Raw genomic sequence first — 24305 nt, 5'->3', positions numbered from 1 at the left:
TTCTTTGATATTGATAAATATTAATTTAAATAATATTGTTTACTTTTTAATTTTAAAATATCAGAATAGGACATCCAGTTGTATTAAGAATGTCCTTTTCTTTGATGTTAAAAAAAATATTTAAAAATTACTATTTATTATATATTATGAATATAAAATATTTAACAATATAATAAAATAAAAATACAAATACTATTAAAACAATATATTTAAAAACAATAAAATAAATGAAAACATATAAAACAACTGACTAAATTATAATAAAAATAAAATTAAAAATCTAATTCATAATTAATCAAAATTATAGGGATTTAATATGTTATTTCCTTATTTTATTTTTTTGGTGACTAAAATAAAATTATCTAAAATTCAGATATTAGAATCAAATAAATTAAAAATATAAACTAGGGATTAAAATATTATTTATTAAAATTAAGGGATTAAATCTGTAATTTATCCTAAATATATTATTTTAATATGAAGGACTAAAATAAAAGAAATTAAAATTCGAAGACTGAATTAAAAATATTATAAATTCAATTTAGTGACTAAAATGTAAAGTTTACAAATACGGGGGACTGCGGACGGGGTTTAACTATTTCATAATTACGCGCATAGTCCTTCCCGAAACGACGTCGTTCGGGAAGGACTATATATAGTCCAAACCGGCTGGCCCTTCGGGCCAGCCATTTCATTTCCTTTTTTTTTTTCTCTCAAGCAGAGAGAGAGCCAGAATTCTCTCTGGCCTCTCTCTAGATTCCCTCACCGGAGGGAATCCGGCAGCCGTCTGCCGCCGTGAATTCTGCCGCCGACCACCGCCTCCGGTGGTCGGAAATTCCCCAAATTCACCTAAAACGTAGATCTAAACACCCTAAGACCGAATCCAACCTTTGTTTCCCCAAAAAGACTCCTAATCAGAGTAAATCTATGAAAATACCTTCGGTATTTTCGGTTCTCCGGCGATGTTTAGTGCTTCCGGCGATGGTCAAGGCTTCCTTGGTAAGCTTCTCTTCCTTTTTCTTTCTCTTCTGTTTCTTTGCTACTGATTGTTGTGGACTGGGATCGTTGGTAGTTTTGTATCTCTCTCTGTTTCTGTTGTTTCTTTTTCTTTTCCCTTTTTTTTGTCTCTGTGTCTCTCTGTCTCTCTCCGGGTTTTTTTTTCAGGTTCGGGTGGTGGCTTTTATAGCCACCACCGTTGTAGCCGTCGGACCGGTCCGAAGAGGGGGTCTCGGTGAGTCACCGGACTACCAGTGGTGACTCACCCCGTAGCCTTGCATGGACGGCTGGCGTTGATCTTCTAGAGTCTTCATTTGGGACGTGGCAGCGGCGGAGGCGGCGAGAAAGTGTCGGCAGCCGCGTGGAAACTGGGGCGGCGCCGCGTGGCCCTAGGGTATCAAACCCTAGGGTTTCCCTCTGGAGCCATCTGGACCGTTGGATCGTGCCAGATCCAACGGTTGTGATGAGGCGGCTGGTTTAGATTAGGGTTAGGAAACCCTAATTGGAAACCCAAATGTTTAGGGTTTCTGGTTTGATTTGGACCGATTCTAGTTTGTTTGTAACTGGGCCGGTCCAGTTGTAATTGGTCTGTAATTATTATTTATATATATATGTTTAATATATATTTAATAATAATAATAATAATAATAATGATAATAATAATAATAATAATAATAATAATAATATTAATAATAATAATATGGATAAAAAATTAATATCTTCAAAAGAGGTCGTTATTCTTTCTTATTCACCACCTTTCACTTTGCCAATACTTTTATACTCTTTTTTCTCTAATGTTCATTCTTCAAATTGACAATAATTGAAAATTAGGTCTATTTTTTATTAATAAATTCAATATATTAAACGATATCAACTGTAGAATATATATTTTTTAAGATCTAGATTTTAATAATTATGTTTATAAGATATATTATCTTGTGATATATTTTATTTTATAATTATCCTATATTATAAAAAATAAATTAAATTATTATTATTAGCAGATTGAGTTATAAATTATTGGATTAATTCTCAATTTACAAAAATAATTTTATCCAAAAAATATAAATATGCTTATATATTCTGATTTAAATTTATGATAAAATACATAAATTAGCATTAAATTATATAACATAATTTCTTAAACCATTAAATTTTTTAAAATTATAAAGTAATAATTAATCATACTAAATTATAATAAAATGATTATTAAATTTCATTAAATTAATATAAAGTAATCATTAAAATTTATTGAACTGTTGTAAAATGATCTTGAAATTTAGCAAAATCTTTAACATATAATATTTATTTTATAAATATTCTATAGGTTTAAATACTTTTAAAAATTAATTTTAATGACTAAAAAGTTATTTTAATATGATTTAATAATTATTTATGTAATTTACTAACAACTAATTGATATAGTGAGATAAGGTATTAGATTCATTAAGTAAGGTTAGGGGTTTAAATTCTGACGATTGCGAATAGAATAAATTAGGTTGGGAGGGTCTTCGTTGCTTATACAGTACTTGATTTGGATTATTCGATCAATAGATTGAATACAAATAGTTATATAAAAAATAATTATTTATGTATTTTGTCCAAATAATTATTCAACGGAGGTTGTCGTCTTTTTATTTTTATTTTCATTTTATGATTTGTGGATAAAAACAAGATAAAATAAAATTTCCATTTTTTGGTAGATGTAGAAATCATTAACAAAAGGTAAAAATAATGTTGAAACTGGCGGCTAATATTGTAATTTTGATAGACACGCAAACTACAAAATAAAATAGAGATAAGGTCAGTACAAAGTCATCTCAATTATCCAAAGGCTCACCATCACCGTGTTTGTAAAAGATTTTAAATTTGAGGAAATAATCATGTTCGTCTTAATATATGACAAAAAAATATTATTAGTTTTGTTATTATTTAAATAAAAAATTAATAAAAAATTATCAAAAATATTATTTTTTTACTGTTTTTATTATTACTTTACGTTTTAGTTATATTTCTACCGATTTTTCTGTTTAAATAATAACAAAACTAGTAACGTCTTTTTTTAGCATTATATTAAAAGTGTCACTCTATAGAACTTTTCTTAAATTTGTGTCAAATTATAAAATAAATTTGAATAAATTAAATAATAATTTAATTTTTAATAATTAATTAATTAATTTTTAAATTTGCATCAGACCTTTTAATTTTTTGATTCTATATGATATATGTATATTATATATAATTATAAAAAATAGTTTAAATTAAAATTAAATAATATTATAATATTACAAATATTTATAAATAATTGTAAACAAAAATATGAATAACTTAATTTTTAAAAAAAAATTGATTATTATATTAATTTATTAATTACCCCATCAGCTACTCTGACAAACTAAATAGTCATTGCAGTACTTTACCCTAATATCAATTATATTTAATGTAATAATCAATTTATAAATCTAAGTATTATTAATGAATCAAAGATCCGATCATAATTTTATAAATAAATTTTGTTAAATATATAATTTTATTTAAAATATTTTCTTTGACAAAATTTATTAAAAATAATTTCGTTTTATTTTATGTGTCTTATAGTATTTTATATTATTTGTTTTCTTTTTTTCACTTTTGTAAGTGACCGATTCAAACTGTTGTTGAGTACAGTAAAACTCATCAAATCCATTTTTTTTCCATTTAACTCAACTCGATCAAACTCATGTTTGCATTTAATAGTAGACACAAAGTGATATTTTTTCGCTGCCATCTTGTTTGCTTCCTCTTACCTATAGTGTTCTGTTAGTTTATTTTAAAAAATGCAAAAAAAAAAAAAAAAAAAAAAAAAGAAGAGAGAAACAAGAAAGTGGAGGTAGGGATAGACATGGGTCGGGTCAAATTCTCGATCCACCTGACTGAATTAGAAAATTATATATATTTTATTCGAATTCAACTTGAAAATATACACCTTCCATCAAATTCGAGTCCGACATGTATTTTTAAGATTAAATCCAAACCCGACTCGACCCGAATTAATATATTTATTAATTTTATTCAATAAAAATAAAAATTTAATTAAAAATAATATATTAAAGGGTATTATTGCATTTGTCTCTAAATATATAAGGTAAAATTATATTTTTCAAATCGAATAAAATCGAAAACTACCGAATTCGAGTCACGTGCCCACCCTTAAGTGGAGGAGGATAAAAACAAAAGAATAGAAACAACAGTGAAAAAGAAATAGAGATATTGAAAAGTATTTACTATTATAAAAATGTATTTTTTTAATTATATCATTAAAAATGAAAAATAAATATTTCCTTTAGATAAACTTTTAATCATTTTTTTTTCTCAAATATATGAACTATGAGACTTTCTCTTATAATTTAAGAGTGAGTTTAGTATAACTTTTGAAAAATGACTTTCAACTATACGATAGAAAAATACTTTTAAAAATGTTGTTTAAAATTTAACTAATTCAGACTGATTTTAAAAATGAGTAGGAAAAGATAAAATATTCATTATAGATATTATGTTATAAATTAAAAAAATATAATTTAAATTATATTTTAACTTATTAATACTATGTTATATCAACTTAAACTATAATAAAAATACAAAAAAAATATTTTAAGATAACTCATTAATAATATCTTAAAATATTTTTATAAATAAAATATTTATTAAAAATATATTATCAATATTTTATAACATGTTGACATAAAGTTATTATGAAATAGTAATTTAAATACTTGTTTTGACAAAAATAATATTACAAAAGAATACATTAGTGCTTGTAAATTAAAATGAATTTTAATATATAAACCATTTTATAATTTTTGAACTTTATAATTTAATATGTTTGAACTTTTTATTTTTTTTATAATTTTAATAGTTTTTAAATATTAATAATTTAATAATTTAATTTTTTATTTTCAATTTTTAAAAAAAAAATCAATTCAGTCCTTAAGTTTATTAAAAAGTTAATTAAATCTATTTCAATTTATATATGAGTATGGGTAGAGTAAGATTAAATTCTTATTCGCCCGATCAATAAAATCGTAACCTCCACCGAAAGCCGTCCAACCCTAACAATAATGGTGTCCCACCCGCTGGTGTTTGATCTTTTGTTTGTTTTACCGTTTGAGCTCCGCTGGTATTTCTCTTTACTTCTCAATACTCATTTTTTAAAATTTTCTTTAAGATTCTCTAATTTTATTTTCGAGAGACAAGAATAATAATACCCTTGCTTTCTATTCTCTGTCAAATTTCAACTACAAAACTCTCACACATTACTAGAGGTCATAGGCTCGAGTACCAGCAACTGCAGCATGAATGATTGAACGCTCATTATAAAATGGTAAAAAAATATATAGAATACTACTACTTTGTAATAAAAAGTTATGTAGAGAACATAAAAAAAAAACAAAAAAGATAAAAAAAAAAACAAAAAGTAAGTTTCAAATGAAAAAATAAAAAAAATCAAAAAAAAGAGAGAGAGAAACAATGATTATCTTAAATTTAATGAAAATGAACAAACGGGTGAGAAAATAAGGAAAATAAAGGCAATACGAATGAACGATGCAATAGAAAATCGTAAAAGTAAAATGAGAAAGAAAAGAAAAGAAATCTTAAATCTAAATAACATATATACATTTTTATAAATATGGTAAATAATATACATTAGTTACTCGAGTTGGATTATAGATCTTTTATAAATCTAACTATGTTATAATCTTACTTTTTATCCTTTACAAAATTTATTTCAACCCTAAATTTAAAAAATATCGATCCTATAGGATTGATTCAAGTTGAAATTTATCGAATTCCAATGAAAAAATCATCCCTAATAATCATGTATATATAGATTGTAATATTAAACAACGAACCAATATGTCTATAGTATTAACTATCACATCAATATTATTAACTATTATATAAATAATGTAAAAATCAATGATGATGTTTATAGGTTAAAAAATAGCATTGATATAATTTGGGAGTAATTGAAGGGTCACATTATTAAACTTTTCACAAATAAAAATATTAATAATTTAGATCAAATACAAAGATAGAAACACCTTTAAAACAAATATATAATAGTTATTGAATCAAATATTGGGATGTTAAATTTTATTTCAAATGTTAAATATTATTTGGTATAATGACACGTGTCAAATGAAGGGCTCTGGCGCAGGGGTTAGCTGGCGATAAAGACAAGTTGGGTTTTATGTTGGGGTTGTAAAGGTATGAAAAGCACACGTAACTGCTTTCTGGTTTGGCAATGTCAAGATGGACATGTTTCTTTAAGCTTTCTCTTAAAGATTTTCTTTTCTCTTTTAAAAAGTATTAAATATTTTAGACAATTTCATCATAAAAATATTCAACTCTAATCTTTCAATGTAAATCTATTACTATTTATTGGTGGGTAAACTAATCGGTTGACCACTTAACTATGTAGCATTTTATTTTTGTCACCGATCTTTTAATTTTGTCAATCACACCACTTAACTATTTAATTGTTTAATCAGACCATTAGCCGTTAGTATTTGACGAAAAATGTTGACGTGACATTTAAAAGAATTTGTATATTTCTACATTTAATCTGACATGTGTCAGCATAGGAACATAACACATCTCGTTAGTGACACATGTCAATACATGATTGGAAGATAATTTTTTATTAATTTAATTTTTTAATTAAATAATAGTTAATTCATGTATTGACATGTGTCACTAACGACATGTGTCATGTTCCTATGCTGACACATGTCATATCCTGATTGAATAGTTAATTTATTAAATTAAATTTAAATTATGACCAAATTAACAGAATAAAAAATATTAAAGACTAAATGTATAAATATTCCAATTCTTTTAACTGCCATGTCAACATTCTGTCAAATACTAACGATTAGTGGTCTGATTGAACAAGTTAAATAGTTAAGTGGTGTGATTGATAAAATTGAAAGATCAGTGACAAAAGTAAAAGGGCTACATAGTTAAGTGGTCAATTAAGTAATTTGCCCTTTATTGATCACATTTTAGTTAAAATATATAATAGTATTATTTTTAATTATAAAACCATAAAAATATGAATTTAAAATTTTTGAAGTAAGATGAGTGTGTCTTATAAAGGCATAATGTTAAAATTATCTCAACGTTGATCAAAATGGTTATTTTACTTTCTATAGTTTGGAGTATTTTGACACATAACATTTTATTTTAAGTTAAAAGGATCCTTAACATTTGATAGGATAGTAACTTTAATCCTTATTCTTTTATATTTAGAGTATTATACATTTTAGAATAAAAATGCTCCTATTTTAGGGTGCTAAACATGTGATAATGAACGGGTTTTCATCTATGGAGGGAGCTTTTTGTCACAGAATAAATGTTGGGGCCAAAATGTTCCAATAAAAGAATAGAGATCAAAATGACCATTTTAGTAAACGTAGTGAGATAATTTTGTCTTTACCTTTTATAAACTAGCTTATTATACGATGTGTTAGGACTTGTGAAGAGCCTTTCAATGGTATGAAATATGATTAGATGAGTGTACGATTGATTTAAATGACTTACAATATTTCTTAATTATATTTGAATACAAAATTCTTAAGTCACGACTAATATAATAAGAATATTTTATATAAGTGTTAATGATATGAATGTATGATAATGAACGTATGTTTCGTATCTATAAATGTATTAGATAAAAAAGTGCATGACATGTGTAGTGATAGATTGATAGTGTTAGGGTGTGCATTATCGGATATCGGATATTATCTTATCCGAATTTTCGGATATCCAAAAGTTATAGATACCTAAAGTAATGATTCGTATCCGATCTAAAAAAATCGGATATTCCAAAAATTCAGATATCCGAAATTTCGGATCGGATATCCAAATATCTGGATTTTTTTTCAAAAAATTCAAAAAAATTAATGGAAATTAAAATATTCATATTTACTTGTTTCCACAATTTGTTTATGTAATTACATGCCCCACTACAATTAAAATTTTAAATAACATAGTACAATAAAATAGTTCCCTAAATGTTAAATAACATAAAGTAGTGTACATTAACAATACAATTTTTTAAAACATTTTGATATACCAAACAAATTTGTTAATTAATTTTTATAAATTTTAAGATTATATTTGATTCAATTATTCGAATATATATATTTATTACTTAAAGTTTAAAACGTCAATTTTTACTCCTTAGTCAAATGAAAAATTGAGATCTATACTGGAAATTTTTTGAAATAATTTTTACAAAAGGTTTCGAACTTTAATTGAGTCAAAAACTCAATTTTAACTAAGTAGTATTGATACTTCTAAGGCAGTACCGATACTGCCCAAATTTTTTTTCGGGTTTTCGGATAATCCGAACATGGTTTTTTATCGATCCGTATCCTATCCGATAATCTGGAAAAAAATTCGGATATCAGATCCAAAATATCCGAAAATTGTAAAACGGATCGGATATCTGAATTTTTTGATCGGATCAACGGATCGGATTTTTTTACACACCCCTAGATAGTGTTATTATATGATATTTGAGCTAAATGATTTATTTCAAATACACTCGATATGAAATCATGTTTGTTTGCATGCATCATTTGATTAAAATATGAATTGTATACTAAAGTGACTATATGTATAAGTTTTACATGTTTATATATTTAAATGAACGAGATATAATTACAAGAAAAATTAAATATATTTGTCTTAACTTATTAATTAAGTGACATGAGTATGATTATATGAAAAATAACATTCCCATTTTGCCTACATTTATGTATAAAATATTCAAAAAATATAAAATATATAAAAACATTATTATATTTTCAACTAAAAATATAGGTAATTTTATCTAAAAAATACCCAAAATAATAATAAAAATATCAATTTAACACCCTTTTTTGAATATGTACCGAACTAACATCCTTTATGATAAAATGGGAGGAGGCGCACTGTGTGAAACGCGTCTTGCTAAGTTGGCAATAAGGCGTGTTTTTTAGGGCACACTTTCCAGCTAAGTTGGCGCCATGTGGGAAGGCGCGTTGTAAGGGGCACACCCATATCTTTGGCCCCTACTCCTACCTAAACTCTCTCCCCCTCCCCTTATATAAACTCTTTTCCATCTTCAAACATATCACACCAAAAGTCTTATCTTTCTCTCATTATTCTTATTCGAATTTCCATTTAGTAGGTTTGTCAAATTTTTTGAAAGAGTAAGTTTTATTTTATTTTTTACTATATTTATTGAATATTTTTTATTTTATTAATTATTTGTAATTATTATTTTTTTATTTAAGCAATCATAAAATGGAAGGTGGAATGCTACAATTGGATGTAAATTATATCACAAGTCATTTTATCGATATGGTAAAAATATTAAATTATGTTATTTTATTAATTTTTTTTGAATATTTTTTAATTTAAAATTTTAGAATATTATTTCAAATTATAACTCGTAAAATGTTTATTAATTAGGGAAATAATCGTATATTAGAAGCATTTATTTGTAATACTAAGATAAACACATAGCGTCGTATTTAGAGGTATTTATCTAAGGCTGGATTTGGTTACATAGCCAAAATTGTTGGAGTTTGCAAACTTGAACCCACCTCTACACTAATCGAGAGGCGGAGACAAAAAAGCATACACATTTCATATTTCATGTGAGGAGTGCACTATTACTCTAGAGGATGTTTAAATGTATTTAGGACTTTCGATAGATGAAACTATTATTTGTGGTTTGAAATATGGTGATTGGCATATTTGGTGAATGGGGCCCAATTGAGTTCAATAGTGGTTGAATACTGTTATCATGGCTGAAATCCACTTTTGAAGAGTTGAACAAAATTATTCCGATGATGAGGTAAAAAAATTTGCCCGAGCATACATATTACGAATCATAGGAGGAATCTTGATGCCCGACAAATCTCACAACCAAGTTCATTGTATGTGGTTGTATCACCTCACTGATTTTGAAGTAGCCGTCACATTGAGTTAGGACTTCGCAGTTTTGACATTTCTGTTTAGAGAAATATATCAGGCAACGAATTATAGTCAAACTACTATTGGCAATTGTCTCCTGCTTCTCTAATCATGGGCGTTGTTTCACATGCTTTTTATGTTTGTCGTGAATGAGCTATTTGTCTTCCTGTTATTATTAAGGTAATTTTAATACTGGATTCGTTTATAAATAATTTTTTTGACTATATAATGAAATATATTTTTATATTAAATAGGTGGTCATCAACAAGAAAAAAAACATCGTGATATCCCAGTTGAATTAGAAGATATCTGATTACTCATTGATAAAAAATTAGTTTAGATGTGTACTTTTAAATTTTAATATTTTTATTTAATTATCTTTATATAATTAGAATATTATTTTGATAAGAAATATATATTTTTGTTTTAGTTCCAATGGTTACCCTATTCGACCAATGAAATAAGGGCTTGCATACCACCTCACTTGAGTGGTCTACTAGATGTATGGGTGGAGGTTGTGCCTCTTATGTGTTCTTCTATTGTTGAGTGGCATCTGATTGACCGTGTGCTTCATCAGTTTGGTTTCACACAATATGTTCCTGAAGAACATATGAATCTTGACAATATGCATAACATTAATAGACTAGGAAAAAGAGAGGTTAATTGGGTGGTGAAGCACAGAGATTGGATACTGATGTGGGATAACCAGAATCAACGCATGCCCTATTGGTAGTATATGTATAAAATTGTTTCTTTGGTTACGGATGATTATATTGAGTGGTTCAATGGAAACAAGAATTCGTTCTTACTTTCTAAGAAAGCATGAGGAGGGACAATTCATCGACACATAGAAAAACGTCCACCTTCACAATATCATCATCCCCTGACTCGTGGATGAATAGCATGCGCTTTTAACTCGTCCTTAGTATCACCACAAGAATCATCACAACACCCACCCCAACCTACCGGTTTAGATGCCACATTATAGGGTTCCATATTGAGCCCATAGGGTTACATTCTGAGCCTACAAGTAGGGACATACAAAATATTTTATGTTATGGGGCGAACTTTAACTTAGAAAATTTCAGAGAGAGCAAACTTGAAGTTAAAAAATTCTAGGGGACGAAACATATTTTTAATAGAAAATACATATATAAATATAAAATATATGGTAATTTCAAATTTTTAGAAGAGGCAACCGCCCCCACCCACCCCTACCTAGGTATATCCCTGCCAGCATAGTTTTATGACACCTCTTGAAGGTTATTATACACCTATGCCTATTGATCCAATAATTGCTTCATATGCTTCTTATCTGGCGGGTGGTGCTCCTCCACAAACACCTCCACCTTTTATGGATAGCATACATCAACGTCAATTTTTTCCACAATTTTCGTAGTTCTCTTTGAGTAATGGGATAGTTAATGATACACCTCTAGACTCTTTATTCTATAGAGGTCCTTCATCATCATCCATTCGTAATCAAGAAAATATAAATGGTATCGATGATGATGATGATTATTATACTGAAAATGAAGAGAGTGAAGAGGAAGACCAACAGATACGAAGAAACCCTCATCGAAATAGACAACAATCATCCTGTGGAACACATTCAAGAAGAATACATCATTAAATGTATATTAATTGTAATGTTTTTATGTAATGTTTTTAATATTTTTTTTTATGTTTTATGTAATGTTTTTAATATTTGTTTATGCTTAATGTAATGTTATCTACTTTTTCTTTATTTTGTTTTTATATACCCTTTTAACCTAAAAGAACCCTAAACCACTAAAATATAACTCTAAATCGATATTAAAAGATGCATGCCCTGCAATGCTCCAAATTAGCAAAAACTCATGGAAAACATCCCCTACAACGTGGCTTTCCTCCATATCAGCAAGACGCGTTTTGTGAAATACGCCTCCCCCTTATTCTATCATAAAGGATGCTAGTTTGGTACATATTCGAGAAAGGATACCAAATCGATATTTTCTATTTTTTTAGGTGATTTTCAAGTCAAATTACTGAAAATATGTTGAATAAAGAACAATAACTCAAATTGAAGACATACTTCAAGATTTTTTCAATGATATTGATTAAATTTTTAAATATTTATTTTTTAATAATTTATAGTTTATTATTTTATAACTTTTAATGCTACATTTTTCAAATATTAATTGTGTTTTTAACACTTTTCAATATTTTATTTAATTTTTAATATTTTATATTATTAAAATTATTATTATTTTATATTTTAAATTTACATATTTTATTTTATATTAAAAAGTAAATAAACACTCAAACTTTACTAAAAGTAATTGAGCTCTCAAATTATCCAAAAGAATTAAGGTCATCTATAAGATCATCATCTACTATAGATTGTCATATAAGTATAGTAAACTGTCACATCAATATTATCAATAATCATAACAATATTATAATAGTCAATGACAATTTTGTTGGTCAAAGGACCAAATTAATTCTTTTATGAATTTAAAGACTACATTAAATGCAAAATAAATTCAAGACACAAATTTTGTTTTTCAAAAGTTTGAGTGCTACAAACCTTTTAAAAGTAATCTTTTGACCTATATACAAAAAAATGTCTCAAAATATTAGAAATGGAGTTAAAAAATTTATTTTTATCAGGTGTTAAATTTAGAAATTATATGAAACTTTTAATTTAAATGAATAAAAATAAATAATGAGTGTCAAATTATTTTTGAGGGTGTCAATATTCTTTAAAAAATATTAAATTTTTTTTAATATTTTAATATTAAATTTATAAAGATTTCCCCCTCAATATTTTGGGTATCATGTAGCACCCCTTATTATTATTTTAATATTTTTATTCTAGGGTGTCAAATTTAAAAATTTTATGAAAATTTTTTAGGGGGTCAATATTCTTTTAAATTTTTTTATATTTTAAACTTCAATATTTTTATTGTTATTAAAAATTAAATAAACGCTCAAACTTTATAAATGTTAGGATTTTCGAAGCTCAATTTGAACAACCAAAAGTGTACAAGGGGGTGAATTGGAAAATATTGTTTAGGGAGTAAGGAGAAAGAAAATATAGACATATTGACATAGCGATTTATAGTAGTTCGACTTCACAACTAAGTCTACCTCCACTACTTAGCTCCTCACTAAAGATTTTGTAACAAATCCACTAATTTATTCTTTCTTTTTCAAGGACAAAGTGATAACCTTTAAAAAACTCCCTAGCTTTTAATAGTCTCAACTAGAACCAAAACCCCTTTACAAGGAAAAAGATATAAACAAATAAAACCTCTAATAGGTAGGGTGTTTACAAGAATTTAGCTCACAAGAACACAATATTTACAAGAGAAAGTAAAATAGGAATGAAAAACTCTTCTCTTGTGTTTGAATGCTTAGATAGGTGTTATAACCCTTCTTCAAGTGTCTTGAACTTGTGTTTATATGTTGGAATGTGTTTGTGGCCGTTTCTAGCCGTTGGAGATGTTTTTCTCTACAAAATAAAACTGCCTAGTACAGAAGGTATCAGTACTCCTATAGGGAGTATCGGTACTACCTTTGTTATTTTTAAGTAAAACTAGTCGTTACTAGCCGTTGGGCCTGATGGTATCGATACTAAACCTATGGTATCCATACTACTATGTAAAGTAGTATCGATACCATTTTTGCATTCTGGAATTTGAGCAATGCTGGTAGTATCGGTACTACCTAGAGAGTATCAGTGCTTCTCTTACCTAGGGTATTAGTACCACATGAACAATATCAGTATTGTTCATATAGTATCGATACTGTAAGAACAATATCGATACTTCATACGTGAAAATTAGTTTTGTGCTCAAATTCATTTTTTAATGGACTTTGAATTATTTTTGAAAACATTGAATAAATTCAATCCAAGTCCAAAAACATTTTACCTTAAATTGTTATATCAAAATATAGTTCAACAATCTCCCTCTTTTTGATATAACAAAACATCTGAAAAATTGTTTTTGGAAAAACTCCCCCTTAATAAAATATTTAATGAAAAATATACTATTTGTTGGAAAATGTTCAGTTCCCCTATTTTCATTGAGAAATTGAATTTTTTACTTCCCCCCTTTTTGTTATATAAAAAATAATTCAACTTTAAAGTTCAAAAATAACATTGGAGAGTAAGTGGTAATTTTAGCATTAAAATCATTTGAAAAATAAAAAGCTCCTCCCTTAGTAAAAACATTCCAAACAAAAAATTGACTTTAAAAGCTTGACACTTAAAAGAAATTGAATTTCAACGAAAATAACAAACATGTTAATAAAACATGAAATTCAATATATCCAAGTCTAAAATACTTTATGCAATACCAATTGTTGAAATCAAGTGCTTATGCATAAAGTTATTCAAAAATGTTATGCATTTAAAAAATTGTTATCAATTGTTAGAGAGATATCATTTGTATTTTAAATCACATGCACAAACATTTAAATTTAGGTCAAAATTAAAGTTTGTAAAATTAAAGCATTTGAAAATTTGATATCAATTGTTAGAGATATCATTTGCATTTAAAATTAATTTTAACCAAAATTCATTATGATGAATTGAAAAATTATGAAAAATTATTAAAACTTTAGAGAATGTTCATCATAACACATTTTTCAACATACATGAGATAGAAAACATGAAATCACTTAAAATCAAAACTCATGTATGCATAAACCTAAATGAGCAATCAAATAATAAAAAACAAAAGCATTAAGCTTAGAGGTTACCTATTCCTTTTTCAAGTGTGGCTAGAGCATTTAAATATCTTCATTTTCATCACCATTGCTCCCACACCTATAAGAGACATTTAAGTTGATTTTGATATCCAAATTGCTTTGGATCCTTGGGCGTTAGTTTCAATGCCCCTTGTTCCTTTAGGAACCCATATTTGTCTAATTTTAAAATGTTTTCCTTTCTTCAAAGGCAAAGTACGTTCCAAGTGACCATGAAAATGAAAATGTGAGCATTTTGCCATTTTTAAACATAATGAGTTGTTTTTAGAAATTAATTCTTTTTCTTTTGTTAAGCTCTCAAGCTTAACTTTCAAATCAAAATTTTCTTTTCTAAATCATTGATTTTGAATTTTCAAAACTCTAAATCATTTTCAACTTTAAGATTTGAAATTAATTTCTTATATTTGGAATTAATGGTCTCAAATTCCAAATACAACTCATTATAAGCAACTTGTAACTCATCAAAAGAATAAGAATATAATTCATTTGAGTTAGAAGTTACCATTAAATCTTCTTGGATGGCCATGAGGCATAGGTTGGCTACTTCATCTTTATCATTGGAGTCATCTTCATCACTCTAAGCTGCCACAAATGCCTTTTCTTGCTTGATTACTTCTTCTTTAGGAGGAGATATTCATACTTGACATACCTCGTTCTTTGATAATTGAACCACACCGAGGGACTTTTCTTCTTGCTCGATTCATGCTTCACTTTCTTAGAAGTCATAAATCTCTTGAATCTTTTGAAGAGCTTGTTCATATATTCTTCTTCATCATCATCTTCATCCATTTCTTAATTTGAATCCTGATTGCTTTCATTGGTGGATTTTAAGGCAATGCCTACCTCCTTATTCTTCTTCTTGTTTTGCTTCTCCTCATCTTCTTCCTCTCCCTTCACCATCAACTCATGAGTGAGAAGAGAACCAATAAGCTCATCAAGAGTGAGAAACTTTAGATTATTAGCCTCAATGATCTTCGTCTTCTTCGATTGCCAAGACTTTGGAAGAGAGTATATCATCTTCTCACAAACTTCTCATTAGATTACTTCTCCAAATCCCTTGAGACCGTTGACAATCATGAAAAATTTATCCGTCATAGCTCTGATACCAATTGTTAGGATTTTTGAAGCTCAATTTGAACAACCGAAAAGTGTACAAGGGAGTGAATTGGATAATATTGTTTAGGGAGTAAGGAGAAAGAAAAGATAGACAAATTGACACAACGATTTATAGTGATCGACTTCACAACTAAGTCTACCTCTACTACCTTAGCTCCTCACTAAGGATTTTCCAACAAATCCACTAATTTGTTCTTTATTTTTCAAGGACAAAGAGATAACCTTTACAAAACTCCCTAGCTTTTAACAGACTCAGCTAGAACCAAAATCCCTTTACAAGGAAAAAAAGATGTAAAAAATAAAACCTCTTAAAGGTAGGGTGTTTACAATAATTTAGCTCACAAGAAAAAATATTTACAAGAGAAAGTAAAATAGGAAGGAAAAACTCTTCTCTTGTGTTTGAATGCTTGGATAGGTGTTCTGACCCTTCTTCAAGTGTCTTGAACTTGTATTTATATGTTGGAATGTGTTTGTGGCCGCTTCTAGCCGTTAGGAGTGATTTGGAACCGTTGGGAATATTTTTCTCTGCGAAATAAAACTGCCCAGTACTGAGGGTAAAGATACTCCTATAGGGAGTATCGGTACTACTGTGTTATTTTTAAATAAAACTAGTTGTTACCAGCTGTTGGACCTGATGTTATCGATACTAAGCCTATGGTATCGATACTACTATGTAACGTAGTATCGGTGCCCTTTTGGGTATCAGTACTATTTTTGCATTCTGGAATTTAAGCAATGCTGGTAGTATCAGTACTTCCTAGAGAGTATCGATGCTTCTCTTACCTAGGATATCGTACCACATGAACAATATTGGTACTGTGCATATAGTATCGATACTGTAAGAACAGTATCGGTACTTCATACGTGAAAATTAGTTTTGTGCTCAAATTCATTTTTATTGGACTTTGAATTATTTTTGAGAACTTTGAAAACTTTGAATAATTTAATTCAATTCCAAAAAACATTTTGTCTTAAATTGTTATATCAAAATATAGTTCAACAATAAAAAATCAATTAAGTCCTCGAACTGACTAAAAGAATCAATTAAGCTCATTTGTCATATCATCATGTGTTTATATTGTCATTTAAACATCATAGATTGCCACATAAACTTCGTCAATCATCTCATCAGTATCACAACAGTCAACGATAGATTTCATTGATTGAAGAACCAAATTAAAGTTTTTCTAAATTTAAAGACTATATTAAATACAAAATAAATTCAAGGGTCACATAAATTTTGTTTTCAAAAGTTTGAGCGCACGAGCCTTTTCCAAATAATCTTCTGAATTAAAAAAAAAAAATGTTCCAAAAGTGAAACAGATGTATCGAGAGAATTGAATTCTCTTCTGCCAATGTGGTACAAAACAATGTACGTATCTGTCGAACTAACTTCAAGGTGAATTTCATTTATTTCTTTTAAAAATGGAACTTTAATCTGTTGATGTATGTGAACATGCTTTGCTATTATCGTTGTGAATTTATGGACGTAAACTGGCAATATCAATTGGAGAATCTGAAATTAATCTGTAGCAGACAAAAACCACCTTCATATATTTAAAACCTCTCTTTCCCAGCTCCTTTTACAAGCCTAGCTGCACTGTCTCGACTCTTATTATCAACAAAAAGAATGGAAATTATCCCACAAACTCATCGTGCAAACATAATGAGATCAAGCCAACATCAAACAACATTAACGTCATAATAAAACATCATTTTACTTCTATCTGCATTGTTTTCTCGTTTTCCTCATAATTGATTGCAACACTAGATCCACCATTCCACATTTTTCGATATGATGTCCAATCGAATGATATATACTATCTTTGTTTTATCATATTCCCTTAAGTCATAGTCTCTAGACCCATTAAGAGCACTCATTTTTTTTTCCTAGAATCTATCTTCTCTCTCCCCTGTGTAGGATTAGGATTAAATTTAAAATTTATCAAAAAAAAAAATAATTAATATAAAACGATTGCAAAATAAAGAAACCAAAATTTAAGGTGAAAAGATATTTCGTAAAAAATCATAAGTATAAGAGGAAAATTTTACTATATAAAAAAGAGACTGCAAGAAGATGAGTCTAAGCGTGATTTAAGACTTAAACAATTTACTTCTAAACCTTGATTTGTAATATCCATTTATAGAGATAAATTTCTTGTTCACAAAAGAAACTTACATAAAAAGAAATCTACTTCAAGTTTCCTACTCATCAGCTTGCAAAGAGAAGAAAATAGAGTTCTATATGGATTAAACTTCTCTGTCCAACACCACATATCCTCATTTTAATCTCGTGAATTTCCTTTTAGTTATCTTGGGTCCGATGAAAAAAATTGTGTTAGACAACTCTAACAATATATAGAGAGAGAAAGAGAGACCTTATAGTATAGTATTAATTGATGTTACTTTCAGTATTGGTTCGTGATGCAGCTTTTAGGGTTGGAATCAGAGAGATTATTTGCAGAAACATACCAGATTCGGGCTGCATTACATTTTAAACAAATGCAGCAGAAACGAAACAGGTCAAATCAAAGAGAGAAGTATCAAAACATTTGCATTTTCCACGCTGAAAGAAACTCTGTAATATAATAATACATGCATGACGTTGGCGTTATTCATTCATATTTGATTGCGGACCTCATTAATTACTCAATACGCTCTAGTCTTGATCAACAATGGAATATGCCAAGTTAAAGCTGAAATGAATCATGTTTGGTAGTAGAAAAGAGAGTAAATTTGCGAATCTTTCTAGACTTAGGGTTAGGGTTAATAATTGTTTCATTTGATGTGGAAATCCCAGAACGTGCATAGACAAATCATTTTTAATGAACATGGCTACGGACACAGACAGATGCAAACGTGAAGGGTGATTGTTGCAGATCATAGACACATTTTTATTACATTAGTTCATGACAATGATGGCTAAAAGGAACTTATTGCTGTTGCATGGGGGACAGTACTGCTAATAGATGTGACTTTCGAAGACACTGATGGTTGAATATCAGTACAGATTTCAGTCGTTTTCTACTTTAATGATTAACTCACAGGTTTAAAATGGCGTTTTTATCTAAATATCACGATCAAACTCATTAATTACCTATTACGTACCCTTTCTCTTAATATTATTGATCTAACATATTTTCTGACAAAGTGGAAAAAACGCAAATTACCATCGCGCTTTCGCGGGATTTTGTCCGAACTGGCACTACGTAAAGAAAGACGCGAATCATCATCTGCGCATTCGCTAAACCTCTGACACATATAGAATGCGCAAATTATGAAGTGCGCATTCTATGGGAAATGTTGACATGATGTCATGAGAAAGTGTGATTCAAGAGACATACCTTTCAAAGTCCACATCATCTCTCAAACCATTTTAAAGAAGAGAAAATAACCTCACTGACCGAAAATGCCTTATAATATACGATTTTAACTAATTTTTTTTGGATTTGCGAAAATGACCAACAAATTCGCAACGCGAACTCCAATTTCGCAACCCAGTTTCCAAATTCGCAACGCGAATCTATAAATCGCAACACAAAAGTCAAATTCGCAACACTGAAGTCAAATTCGCAACGCGAATCTGTAAATCGCAACACAGAAGTCAAATTCGCAACGCGATAGTCAAATTCGCAACGCGATAGTCAAATTCGCAACGCGAAAGTCAAATTCGCAAAGCTTGTTTATTTTCGCAACGCGAATTTTATTTTATTTTCGAATTCGAAACACAATATTAATTTCGCAACACAAATGTAAACATTATTATTGCAAATCATAACCTAAAACCTAAATCACAACTCAATCCCATCTCCATCTCTCACTCTCTACAGCGACATCCGTCCCCATCTCCTACGAAATCCGTCTATCTCCATCTCTCAAAGCAACCCTCACAACCATTCACGGTCAGAAATGGAAAATCAACCACCGAGGGTTAGTTTTTTTAATCTCTTATTTTTATTTTGAAATTTTTGTATTATTATTAGATTTTTCTTATATTGATGATAAATTTACTGGTAATTTCAATATATATAGATTAACCATTTCACTGAGATTGCTTAGTAAATTCATTCGGTTGCTGCCAATACTGCTAAACTGTTTAGTCTTTAACCCTGTGAAGTTAGTATTTGTCTTTGTTTTTTGGTTGAAGTAATGCAATTCATTCAAGTTTCAATTTGCAGAATAAGAGTAGTTTCTGAAACTTAAATTTGCAACGTGAAAATGAAAATTGCAACGCGATTTTAGTTTCGCGTTGCGATTTTCTAGTTGCGATTTTCATTTTCTCGTTGCGATTTTCATTTTCGTGTTGTGATTTTCATTTTCGCGTTGCGAATTTAAGTTTCAGAAACTACTCTTATTCTGCAAATTGAAACTTGAATGAATTGCATTACTTCAACCAAAAAACAAAGACAAATACTAACTTCACAGTGTTGCTAATTTAAGTTTCAAGAATAAACTACTACTCTTTATGTTGTCCTTGAACCTGCAGTAAACCTATATGTTATCCTTTTATGTTTATATAAGTGCTTACTTCTGGAATGTTATCTAATGCATTTTATGAACTATGATGGAATAATGATTTGGGTGAATACGTGCTAGTTTGAAACATATTTGGCTTTGTTTTCACTGTTTAATATCATGTCTGTTTATAGTGTATAATTTGTAGTTTTTGGTATATCTAACTTGATATGTTTATTGTTTTTGTAGAAATTTTTTTCGGCTAATTGACCTTAAGGAATAAATTAAGCCTAGCCACTAAAATTGCGTCGACGCTTACACCTCTCAAAGAAAATTGTCTGAGGATACTTGCTTTGGGCCATGGCTGAAAGTACAACATTCGAGTGGAGATGCTATGTTGACACATTTGTTTCTTCAGACTATGACTAACGATCTACCCGAGAAGATACAACGTGGTGATGAAGAGATATGGTTTTATTTTCCTCCGGCATATACTTGTTTTGGGCGGGAGGAGTTTTGCTTAATCACTGGTCTACGCTTCGGACACGATGAAGTAACCCGATACACTAGTCATATCTCTCGCCCATCATGGTTATCTCGGGTTTTTCCTAATATGGAAAAGTCGAAGCCGAGTTTACACGTCGACGACTTGAAGATATTATTTGTTAAAGATGGTTTTACTCGGATGTATGACCTTGATGTTGTCAGAGTATTCATTTATTACTTTTGCATGCCGACTTTTTAGGCAAAGAAGGCAGACAACATATTTCTGAGGACCTAATATTGGTAGAGGACCTAAATGCATGGAACCTGTTTCCGTGGGGTTCATATATGTGGAAAGCTACCTGGAAGAAGTTATCTGCCTTTAAGGACCGAAAAAGTTTGCGGGGCGATAGTTCTAAATACACTTTGGCAGGCTTTATTTGGCCTTTAAGGTTAGAATTTCTATATAATGTTTCCAAATTTATAATTAATTATTTAACAATTACTGATGTTTATGTATTATATTGTTTGTAGATTTGGATATTTGAGGCTTTTCCCAGCATGCAGACATATGCGATAAAAAATTCAAATGATATTCCTAGGTCTATTACCTGGAAGAGGATCCGCATATTGGATTGGGAAGAGTTACTACCATATACGATGATGAATTATGTAAGTTAACACACAAATACTACCATATAGTTAAACAAGTTATTATTAGTACACGTTTAACTTTGTTTGAGCTTTTCTATTGTTAGGAGGCCAACTATCTATTACAGAGGCTGACACCCACAGAGGCTGAGCTTGCCACTGATTGGTGGCAAGCTAGTAAGCGGTTTTTTGATGGGACGATGATGAGCACCCCCCACTTCGAGAGCCATCACCTGATCGGGCCGATTCTACAGCTCGACACCCGGAGCCATCGCCTGATCGAGCCTCTTCTCCACCATCACTCATGATAGGCGACCGGCAAAGAGGCCACGACATTTATCTCCATGTTCTCCACTCAGGGATGAGTTACGTGATGAGTCAGTGCTTTACGTCATGAGGTTGGTACTTTACGTGAAGACAATGGTGCGCTACATGATGAGGTATCTACTTTACGTGATGAGGTAGCTGCTCTACATGAGATTGTTTCATCGTTGCAAAATAGGTTCATACTCTACGCAATGAGGTAAATTTGTTTAATACTATACTAAAAATGCAAAAAACATTTTTTCGGCATTATTTATTTATTTATTTACTGATTTATGTATTAATTTATTTTCAGCGGCCCGATAAGGTAGATGCTTTATGTCGAGTTTTTCTTGCACGACAGGGTTCACGCATCAGACATCGTGCACGTGCCATTACGTCTCCTTTCACCCCACTAGTGCCAAGACTCCGTAAGAAGAAGCCCGATTCACCTGTCATCGTTCAAGATGTGCCTCTTATCGTTCAAGAGGCTCCTCTCATCGTTCAAGAGGCCCCTCCCACCGTTCAAGAGGCCCTTGTCATCGTTCAATGGGTCCCTCCCACCGTTCAAGAGCCCGATTCACAACACATCATTTGTCGACATATTGATAAACCCCCTCTCGTGCTCGATATGATGGATGCGTGTTGGCTTTCGTATGAGTTACCGGCCAGTACCATTCATCAAGAGGAGAGGGAAACACTACCGGACACAATTACAGATAATACCCTTTGGGCTAAGATCGTAGTTGATTTTTATCTACATGAGCGGAGCCAAGGGTATTATTCTGACTTATGCAAACTCGACGATATATTTGTTTCTTGATCTGCCTTGGTCGGGTATTTTATTAGGGGTTGAAGATAATGGCTATTTCGAAGGGGTTAAGTCTTATATTCTTCTTATATTGCATTTTGATTAATTTTTTTAAATTTATTAATAAATTCACTAATATATGTATTTTTTTTTATAAAACAACATATTGATGCATGGGTGTCATGTCTTCTAGTAATAAGGAAATGAAGAAAATAAAAAATACTCGATGGACTATTATGCCGACGTCTTTTCACGTAGATCACTTGAAGGATCCGAGAGATTCTTCATATACGTTGGGTAATGGAAAAACTAAACTTTATCTTGCGTGGTGGGAGGTCGATAAGGTTAGTATTTATTTTTTGAATATTTTAAAGGTATTCATAATTTTTATTTGATGTGCGCAATTATTTATGATTGCAGGTGTTTATCCCTATTTTGGAACGTCGTCATTGACTTCTTGTCGAGCTTTAGCTCCCATCCCTAAAGACAATGGTATATGATAACATGTTGAATTACATACCATTGTCTGATTTGAGAGATATTATTACAAAGGGATGGTGCGCTCATTTGGATAAATACTTGGCTGCGATTGATTATTGGACTAATTCTGGAAACAAGAAGCCAAAGAAGTTCAAAGTTACAATGATCAGAGACGAGACTGCGCCACAACAAACAGGGAGCCAGAGGGGATTGTGGTCCTCTCGTATGCATGTGCTTGGAATTTAACGACAGGAAGTAAAAAGTTTCTACCTCCCATAGATAGAGATAGAGGTGCAGTAGGCTTGTGGTTTGGTATTTTATGGCTAGATCGATATATGCGAGACGCTGTCTACCTGCATCCGTGTGCTGAAAGTGTGCATAAACAATTGGTAAGTTTGAGCAAGTGTTGTTAACATATATACTCTTTAATTGGTTTGAAAATATTTGGTTAAGTACCTAGAATTTAGTAATTTGTTGTTTGTTGGTTTTAGATGTGTAGAAAGTGTTGTTTGAGCAAATGTTTGGTTTCTGCAGGTTAATCTGAAGTGAGCTGCGTGAAATTGATATATTTGTGCATAAACAATAGTCTGGGGTACACTTTTTTTGCTTGTTTAATTGAATTTTACATTGAAAGTTGATTTGTTTAATTGATGAGGAAATAAGAATTATTTTTTGCTTGTTTAATTGATTTGTAAAAGTTAATTTGTTTAATTTGATGTGTAAATAAGAATTATTTTTTTGCTTATTTAATTGATTTGTAAAAGTTGATTTTTTGTTTTAAATTCAATCTGCATTATGTTGAAGGCAAAAAAGACCTGTTGAAGGTACAAATTCACAACGCGAAAGTCAAATTCGCGTTGCGACTTTATCGTTGCGATAGTCAAATTCGCAACGCAAAATAAGCGTTGCGATAGTGAAATTCGCGTTGTGATTTTCAGTTTGCGATTTCGCATTGCGAATTTGACTTTCTCGTTGCGAATTGACTTTCGCGTTGCGAATTTAAGGAAAACACCTTCAAAAAGATAACAGACAATAATCTGATAAGTGATAACAACTAAACAATCATAGCAATGTTCAAACTCAAGTTACTAATGAATGTCTAACTGAAAATGTATGCATTCACACATAAAATACACATAATACAACGTTTGTATTTAAAAATCACCTAAGTTAATAAGTCCCAAAAGGTGAAGCCGGTTGTGATTGGGATTTTGATTTTGATTGCGATTTTGATTTCCTTTTGCTT

The sequence above is a fragment of the Hibiscus syriacus genome, unplaced genomic scaffold (assembly GCF_006381635.1).
Source record: "Hibiscus syriacus cultivar Baekdansim isolate YM2019G1 unplaced genomic scaffold, ASM638163v2 tig00000329_pilon, whole genome shotgun sequence".
Lineage (NCBI taxonomy): Eukaryota > Viridiplantae > Streptophyta > Magnoliopsida > Malvales > Malvaceae > Hibiscus > Hibiscus syriacus.
The sequence above is the reverse complement of the archived record's forward strand: the minus strand, read 5'-3'. Positions refer to the sequence as shown.